The following is a 9,895-nucleotide window of genomic DNA, read 5'->3' as shown; positions in this document are numbered from 1 at the left end:
GTCCCCTGTGGAGTGCGGCGTGTTTTGCACCTCTCCGTTACTTTCTCACCTCAACCCTTCTCATCGCTCTACTGAGCTGAGCTGCTTATGCAGAGCCTCTGCCTGGGGTTTGATCTGCAGCTCCCCACCTTAGTACGATCAAGGCTCCCCACAGATCTCCGGTGGCTGCTCTCATTTCACCCTTGTCTTCCTTTGTCATGGTTTAACCCCAGCCAGCAACTAAGCACCACGCAGCCGCTCACTCACTGCCCCCCTCACGCAGTGGGATGGGGGAGAAAATCGGGAAAAGAAGTAAAACTCGTGGGTTGAGATAAGAACGGTTTAATAGAACAGAAAAGAAACTAATAATGATAATGATAACACTAATAAAATGACAACAGTAATAATAAAAGGATTGGAACGTACAAATGATGTACAGTGCAATTGCTCACCACCCACCGATCGATGCCCAGTTAGTCCCCAAACTGCAATCCCCCGCCCCCACTCCCCCCAGTTTATATACTGGGCATGACATCATATGGTATGGAATACGCTGTTGGCCACTTTGGGTCAGCTGCCCTGGCTGTGTCCCCTCCCAACTTCTTGTGCCCCTCCAGCTTTCTCGCTGGCTGGGCATGAGAAGCTGAAAAATCCTTGACTTTAGTCTAAACACTACTTGGCAACAACTGCAAACATCAGTGTGTTATCAACATTCTTCTCATACTGAACTCAAAACATAGCACTGTACTAGCTACTAGGAAGACAATTAACTCTATCCCAGCTGAAACCAGGACATCCTTGACGAAGCAGGGGGGGTTCTCCCAATCAGAGGTTTTGTTTTGCAGTGCAGGCAAATGCACGTTTGCCCACAACCTAAGAAAGGATGGGCTGAGTATAGTTCTGTGTGGTCTCTGCATTGTATCTGCAGTTGAATTTGTGAACGTAAGGTTTGTGGTGTGTGTATGTGGCTGAGGAAAGGCTTTCTGAGTTGAAATTTAGGTACTGTGTTCCGTGTTTGTTTGTGACTGTAACACAAGTTACAACTTGTAAAGTCCTTTGCGAATGTAGACATCTTGTTCCTTTGCCAATGTAGACATCTTGTTCCCTTGCCTTCTTGCAGAGCCAGCAGCTGGCTGTCATCCAGTCTTTTTAAAATGGTAAATAAACAAAGATCCGGAAACAAGCCGGTGCGACTGTCACTACACAATTCAGCGCTCTAGTGAGCTAATTCCTTATCTTGATCAGGTCCTTCCAGCTATACTTTATACTCTGTTAGAATAACACCGCCTATTGTGCAGTTGTTTTATTTCACCTTAACCCCTAAGACACCGCGAGAAGCCTCGGCTGGAGCAACGATACAAAGGAGCATCCAGAGAAGAGGAATGGCGAGGGCTGACCCCACTTTTGCGGGATAACGTGCAGCGGGACGCTGAGCCCGGCAGTGAGCCGGCAGGGGCTGCCCAGCCAGCGAGCGAGCCCAAGAATGGCTCTAGCAAACTCCTTCCTCGGTTTCTTCATTAACAGTCGTATTTGCACGGTAGTACGGTGATATATTTAAGCCTAGTCAACTACCCAGGTTTTGATGCGCTCGGGGTCTGGTTCAAAACTTTGTAGACGTCAATCCGTCAGCAGAAATTTTTCCTTCACTGACCGCTGGTCAGGTCCTTCGTCTCTTAGCAGAGAAATTCTCCTTCTTCAGCAGCAGCAGCTTTTTCTCGGGTTCAGGTCTTTCAACTCTGGCCCGGAATCAGGTTCTTCATATCTCACAGACATCCAGATAGTAACAATTATTTTGCTCGTAAGCTTTTCAGTGTTTTACAACACACAAATCCTGAGGGAACTCATTGACAGTCCTTTTAAGTCCTCCCATCTGGAAGGATCCAAAACTGCTTATAAACAATAATTCTCAGGTACTTCAACCAAATTTGAAACACAGCCTCTGTGTGGTAGAACACAGCAGCCCTAAGAGTGAATTTGATCCAATGCTTCCTAGGGTAGTGCCAAGCTACGGGTTATTTTGGGATGGATTGTTCTTCATCTGCCATGCAGAAGGAGGTGTACTGTATGTAGACTACCTACATATTAATTTAACATATTCAACTGGATTCTTTGATAATTTTGAAGTATTTTGTTAACTTTATTTTGCCTAAATTATTAATGAATATCATCTCAATTCACAGCATTCTCTCATAAATTGTCCACTGGAAATTTTTTTTCCCAGGTTCAACATTACATTTCTCAGAGTAGGCTGGGAGATGCTTGCAGGATAACAGGAAGATCAAGGGACAATGACTTCTGGAGCCTTCGTTACTTTCCTATCACAGTAACTTTTTTATATTCTCCAAGACAACCTTCCACAGCTTTAATGGGAAAGATATTCTCTTATGTCATTACTCTGAAATATTCTGGACACAGGTTGGTGGAGCAGCATTTTGCATTTGACTGCTGTACTCTGCAGGTATTTAATCTATAAACTGTTTTGATTCCTTCTAGATTAAAGGATTTACAAGACTATCAATACTTTCTGTTAAAGTCAGTGTAAGTTGTTTTTTCTTAATAAAAGCCTTCCAAAAAAAAACCCCCAACTTGCTGGATTTTGTAGAACTGCCTTCAGTCCAATATAAAAGGTTTTACTTGAGAAGTAGCTGTTGATGATATAAAACGTAATGTAAAAGTAATTAAGATCAATCAATCCTCTACATTTTAGATCCAACCATACACTTAGGGCTTAATCCCAAGCACATTTTTCCACTGACTCGGTGGATCAAGTGCTACATTTTTTAGTTTACTATTTTCTGACTTTTTAAACTTGCTTTTGTAAATAAATAATTAATTTTTCAATAAGGAAGGTAAGTAGAGAGTTTAAATGACTTGCCTACGGTAGGTAGATCATTGTATTATTGATTTTATGACAATGTCAGCACAGGCACAGGCTGCAGCAAAGATAAGGTCCCAATTACACCAGGATTTTTATAAGAACACGCTAAAGGACCACTTAGAATTTGAAGAATTTCTGGCTTAAATTCAGGGTTAAGGCCAAATAAGTCTCTTACTTGGCAAGCTAGACCTGGGAAGACCAGGGTTTTCCATTTTAAAGAAAATTCTGCAGCTTTAAGTGTCTCTCCCTTCCAAAATTGGAGGGAAAAGAAGTATTTATAGATGTCTGTATTTTATAAAACACATCCCCAGAAATACACTGTTTACTGTAAAAAAACCCCAACGTTATTTTTTATTACATAAAATAATTTCAGTACACGAAATCATTTGGAAATGCTATATTGAAATGTTAGTTTCTGCAAGTGTTGAAACAGAATGTTGCCACTTTACTGAAAGGTGTTATCTCAATTTTTTCTAAGAAATACAACTACAGAAATTGATTTGTATCTGAAAAATGTTTCCACTTCGGTGAATACCACATTTTCTAATTACAAAACCTATTAGCTCCATCTGCTCTTTGAACTAGAACTAGCCTATTGGATCAGTGTGTCCTGTTACGGACAAGCGAATGCAGCCACCTTGCACATCGTCATCCACCGTGTAAAATCTTCAGAAATGCTGTTTTCCCCTCAGATTTCTCAGTAGAGCCTGAGGCCCCTAAAGAGCTACTTTGTAAGTACAAAATGCTATTCATATCCATAAATCATCAAATACACTCTACCTACCTAATCCAGAATTCTTATGGCATACTCTTGCCAATTCCCAGCAGTCAAAATTTGCTGGGGTTGATTTAAAATCATGCAATTTTTAGAACAATGATGAATTTTAGCTCTTCTGATCTGTCTTTCAGTATCTAAGCCTTAAATGGCACATTTCAAGACCCTTTCTGCAGCCAGCATGGAGTAAATGGGTTCTGCACAAAGAAACAAAAGCACAAATTTTCAGGTTATCACAGGACTCCAGAGGCTAGGACTGTAAAAGGGAGTCCGCGAATAAATGTGATACTCATTATAAAAATCACAAAGTATTTCATTTTTAGGAGCTGCGCAACCTCATGCAGGTACCTGGCGGATTCAGAAGTCGGAGGTGGGTGCCTGGGATGCCCACACAGAGCATGGGAGGGATTAGTCACGGTAGGAGAGAAATTCACAGGACATGATGAACGACGACCTACGCTCACCAGTGGGAAGCAGCGAGATAAGAAGTGGGGTTCAAACCCTATCCCCCCAAGGAGGCCAGGCTGCCAGCCTGGCACCGCAGCGAGACGTCTCCTCTCACTCGCGATCTGCAGGAGCAACCTCCCCTGAAGCCAGGGGCATAAAATAGCCCCAGAAAATATCTCCCATGCTCCTATGCCACACGTCCAAGCCTCACGCAGGCATCTCATGTCGCACCCAACTTGTAAAAACAGCGAGTTCCCTGGAAAAGAAACGCATGTATGTTCAAGGCAGCTAGTACCCAGAATCAGCAGATAATTGAAAACAGTAGCATTAATCTCTTTTTTGCCTCTGTTCCCCATCCCCAGAATGGAGAAGATAATCCTAGCTGTTTGCACATGATGCTGGATAAAATACATTCATTAATGCTTGTGATCCATGGGCACATAACAGTAAAAGCCCCACAGGATCCCAAAGAAAGAAGGGAATGAATAATTCTGCATCTAGTCTGAGGGTTATATAATACGCATTAAATAATAGCTTGAGCTGCACATCGAGAGAGGAGGATGAAAGGGACTATTGAAAAACAGCTCATTTGCTGGAAAAAGGCAGGATCCTGTGGGAGGAAGAATATGTGATCATCTAATTAAGAAATGTATAATTACCCCTACACTTAAGGGGGCTGACTTCAAGCTTACAAATAACCTCATTCCTAGTATTTCTTAACTTTTCCTTGCCTAACTTTGCAGCTTTACTGACTTTTGCCGAATGGGTTTCAGTTGCCTTCCCAAAGTAAAACAGCAATAAACGCCAGGCCAGGGAACAGCGCTGTTGTCCCACAGAGCCACTTGGACGGACCCGAGCGAGCAGCAGCTCTGGCTCGGATGCCTTCCACTTGGAAAGCCGGAGCAGCAGGCGGCAAAGCCCATGGAGTACAAATCAGAGGGGTACGAAGCACCCGGCGCCAGGCCTTTCTGCTCTCTCTCGACCACTGTTTTCTCTTGGCTTCTGCTGCCAGTATTTCATCCCCTTCCGACAAGTGTCTTCACCCTGGATGTTTCAGTCCCTGGTCTTGCATTCGGCAGAGCCCATGCTCCCCAGCCGTCCTCTGCTTCTTGCGTTTGTCGCAACTTGGGCGGCAGGAACTGTAAACCCTGTACCTCTATCACAGCTAAATTTCAACTTTTCATTCAAAAGCACGGAGTCACTGTAACTTATAAAGCCAAGTCCTAAAACAAATTTGAATGAGGGAAAACAAAGTATTTTTCCCTCATCTCATTGTCAGGACTGAGTTTTGCTGAACTTTGTACTGAGAAGCACAAATTTCAGTCCAAGCTATCGCAGTTTGGCCAAGTTATGAGCAACCTAAACAGTGTGTTAGATTGATATTTTCACCACCTGCAATGTCAGAAGGGTGTTGCTGGTGTGCTATGGATCTACTAATTAGGAAAGAGAGGCATGAAAATAATTTTTAGAAATTCCTAGAAATTTTTAGACACTATAAAAAACTCCACATCTTCTGCAACCAGTGTTCCTTCTGGGGGTGACAGTCAGGGCATGGGGGTATGAGTGTGTTCTCAGCCCTGCTGGTGAGAGGAAAGGATGCGAGGAGGAAGAGGAGAGAACTGTGTGTCAGCTGGTTGAGGAGCTGGTGTCAGTGGTTTTGGTTCCTATGACCATGGGACCTTGTTTGAGGATCAACATCTGCTTGGGAGAAATGGTATCCACCTCACTAAGCATGACGGAGGCATCCTTGCCAGCAGGATGGCTGACCTGGTAAGAACGGCTTTAAACTAGGAACGATGCAGGAAGGAGAGTCACCAGCAGCCCTGTGAGAGAGTGACAGACAGGGCTGACCAGCAAAGGGGCTGGGGAGATGTTAACAAAAGGGAACACAAAATCAACAAATCAAGGCTTAAGCCAAACTCAAGCATTTGCATGTAAGCAAGGAAGTGCTGGCAAGGCAACATTACGGAGTAAAACCCCAGACCCTTTTTGGGGAAACGAGCATGCTGGGGTACCTCTCTGAAGTGCCCGTGCACCGATGCACGCAGCTCGGGGAATAAACATGACGAGTTAGAGATGTGTGTGCAGTTGCAGGGCTACGGTCCCACAGGGATCACGGAGATGTGTTGGGATGGCTCCCATGACTGGAGTGTTGCAAAGGAGGGATACAGGCTCTTTAGGAAGGACAGGCTGGGAAGACCTGGAGTTGCCCATTATGTGAGAGAGCAGCTGGAATGCCTGGAGCTCTGCCTGGGGATGGATGATGAGCCAACACAAGGATGCGAGCAACACAAGGATTAAAGAGCAGACCAGTATGGGTGACATTGTAATGGGTGTCTGCTATAGGCTACCTGATCAGGAAGAACAAGCAGACGAGGCCCTGTACAGACAGACAGGAGCAGCCTCACGTTCCCAGGCCCTGTCCTCATGGAGGACTTTAGTCCTGGAGAGCACCGATGAGAACTTCCTGGCCCAAGTGACGGAGGAGCCAACAAGGACAGAAGCTCTGCTGGACTGGATACCCACGGACAAGGAAGGGCTCATTGGGGATGTGAAGGTTGAAGGCAGCCTTTGCTGCAATGACTATGAGATGGTGGAGATCCTGAGAGAAGGGAGCAGGTCAGAATGCAAGCTCACAACCCTGGAGAGAGACCAGACTTTGGCCTCTTCAAAGATTTGCTCAGAAGAGTCCCATGGGATAAGGCTCTGGAGGGAAGATGGCCCAAGAAAGCTGGTTGATACTCAGCAATCATCTCCTCTAAGCTCAAGAGTTGTCCATCCTGGTGAGCAGGAAGTCAGGCAAAAACACTAGATGAACTAGGGGCTCCTGGCCCACAAATAGGAAAGCCCACTCAAACTTGAAAAGGAAGTACACGAGGCGTGGAAGCAAGGATGTGTAACTTGGGAGGAATACAAAGACACTGTCCAAGCATGCAGGGATGAGGTTAGGAAAGCCAAAGCCCAGAAGGAATTGAATCTGGTGAGGGATGTCAAAGGCAACAAGGAGGGCTTCTACAGGTACATGGGTGACAAAAGGAAGACTAGGGAAAATGTGGTCCCACTGCTGAATGAGACCACGGACCTGGTAACACAGGACCTGGAAAAGGCTGAGGTACGGAATCCACCTTGGCCTCAGTCTTTACTAGCCAGACTGGCCTTCAGGAATCCCAGGTCCCAGAGACCAGAGGGAAAGGCGGGAGCAAGAATGATATAGCCTTGGTGGAAGACGATCAGGTCAGGGAATACTTAGGCAAACTGGACATGCGTAAGTCCATGGGCCCTGATGGGATGCACCCACAAGTGCTGAGGGAGCTGGCAGATGTCATTGCAAGGCCACTCTTGATACTCTTTGATTGATCATGGCGACTGGGAGAAGTGCCTGAGGACTTGGAGGAAGGCAAATGTCACTCCAATCTTCAATAAGGGCAGGAAGAAGGACCCAGGGAACTACAGGCCAGTCAGCCTCACCTTGATCCGTGGGAAAGATGGCGCAACTAATCCTGGAAACCATTTCCAGACATATGAAGGACAAGAAGGTGACTGGGAGTAGCCAGCATGGATTCACAAAGGGGAAATCATGGTTGACCAACCTGATAAACTTCCATGATGAAATGACTAGCTTGGTAGACAAGGGCAAAACAGTGGATATTGTCTACCTGGCCTTTAGTAAGGCTTTCAACACTGTCTCCCATAAGATCCTCACAGAGAAGCTCTTGATGTACAGGCTGGATGAGCAGTGAGGTAGATTGAAAACTGGCTGAACAGCTGGACCCAGAGGGTGGTGATCAGTGGCATGAAGTCTAATTGGAGGGCAGTAACTAGTGCTCTACCTCAGAGGTCAATACTGGGTCCAGCCCTGTCTGACATCCTAATTAATGATCTGGATGACAGGGCAGAGTGTTCCCTCAGCAAGTTTGCTGATGACATAAAACCAGGCAGAGTGGCTGATAGGCCAGAGGGTCGTGTTGCCACCCAGAAAGACCTTGAAAGGCTGGAGAAATGGGCTGACAGGAACCTCATGAAGTTTAATAAGAAGTGCGAAGTCCTGCACCTGGGGAGGAACAACCTCAGACACCAGTATGTGCTGGGGGCCACCCATTTGGAAAGCAGCTTTGCAGAAAAGGACCCGAGGGTCCTGGTGGACACCAAGTTGAACACGAGCTAACAGTGTGCCCTTGCTGCAAAGAAGACTAATGGTATCTTGGGCTGCATTAGGAGTGCTGCCAGCAGGTAACTCCTCCGCACTGGTGAGGCCATACCTGGAGTACTGTGTCCAGTGCTGGGCTCTGGACCTGGACATACTGGAGAGGGTGCAACGAATGGTCACAAAGACGATGAAGGGACTGGAGCATCTCTCCTAGGAGGAAAGGCTGAGAGAGCTGGGACTGTTGAGAAGAGAAGGCTCAGGGGATCTTATAAATGTGTATAAATACCTGAAGGGAGGGTGCAGAGAGCCCGGCTCTGCTCACTGGTGCCCAGTGACGGGACTGGAGGCAGTGGGCACAGACGGAAACACAGGAGGTTCTCTCTGAACATCAGGAAACACTTCTGGTTTTACTGTGAGGGTGACCGAGCATTGGCACAGGTTGCCCAGGGAGGTTGTGGAGTCTCCATCCTTGGAGATATTCAAAAGCCACCTGGACATGGGCCTGGGCAACCAGCCATAGGTGGCCCTGCTTGGACATGGGGGGTTGGACAAGATGACCTCCAGAGGTGCCTGCCAACCTCAGCCTGTCTGCGACTCTGTACTGTTCTAAATTTTATAAAATAGTTATTTACAACTACTTGATAGGAACTATTCAGAAAATGTAGAGATGCAGAAATTAGCCTCCATATGCAACAGTTACAATTTTTTATTACCCAAACTGGTGGATTAATTTCTTCCAAAATAATTTTTGAAAAGAGACTGAATACTGAAGCAAAGGAGATGTATTACCAAATGTCACCAAGGAAAGGAAAAATGAGACTACTCTATAATTCTTACATTTTCTTATTATTAAAATAATTTTTAAAAAAGAAGGAAACATTGCCAATTTTCTACAAAGGAATGGAATAAAGCACAGTACATTTCCGCAGCTTGTAAACTGTAGTTTTTTGTTGAACGGGCTTTTCAATAAAACTCTGAAATTAACTTAAAGAAGAAAAATTAATTAACAACTTCACTGACAATAAATTTGATGTCTCAAGTGCGTGTCAGTGTCTGAATTTTAATAACGTATTTGACTTAGCATAGTAAGACTTCCTCTCAAAATTCATTCAAATGAGCATCCTCTTAGAAATTTTCACATACCCTGAAAACGTAAAAGGACACAAGGTAACATAATCTTAAAATAATGAAATTAACATAGAGTGGAAGATTGAAAACTGTGGCACAAAAATTATTTTTTCATTTTTTACGTGTACAGCGGGACACAACGAGGAGAACTGTAATAATAACTTCCATCCAGGATTTAGAAAATGGTCTAAGTGATTGAATTGGGAGCAGCGATGCCTGTGTGGGTGGAAATACCTCTGAATGCTCTGAAAGCATTTTGAATTTCAGAAGAGCTCCCTGGTTCATTATCAGTCTCTAGGCTAGCTAAGCCTTAGCCGCTTTGCAGCCGTGGGAGGGTCTGCGTCACAGATGCGTTGTAGCATCTTTTTCTTTTGGCTCTGACATGGGTCAAACCCAGGTTCAAGGTTCCTGAGGAGTTTCCGTAGGCGAGACCTCGTGCAGCCTAAACCATACCCTAAGCCCAGCAAACTTTGGAGCCGACGTTGGCGTCGCTACCTGAGGGACATTCAGCAAGGGATGGATGCGCTCCGAAGACCTTCTT

This window comes from Haliaeetus albicilla, chromosome 19 (genome assembly GCF_947461875.1).
Source record: "Haliaeetus albicilla chromosome 19, bHalAlb1.1, whole genome shotgun sequence".
NCBI classification, from domain to species: domain Eukaryota; kingdom Metazoa; phylum Chordata; class Aves; order Accipitriformes; family Accipitridae; genus Haliaeetus; species Haliaeetus albicilla.
The sequence above is the reverse complement of the archived record's forward strand: the minus strand, read 5'-3'. Positions refer to the sequence as shown.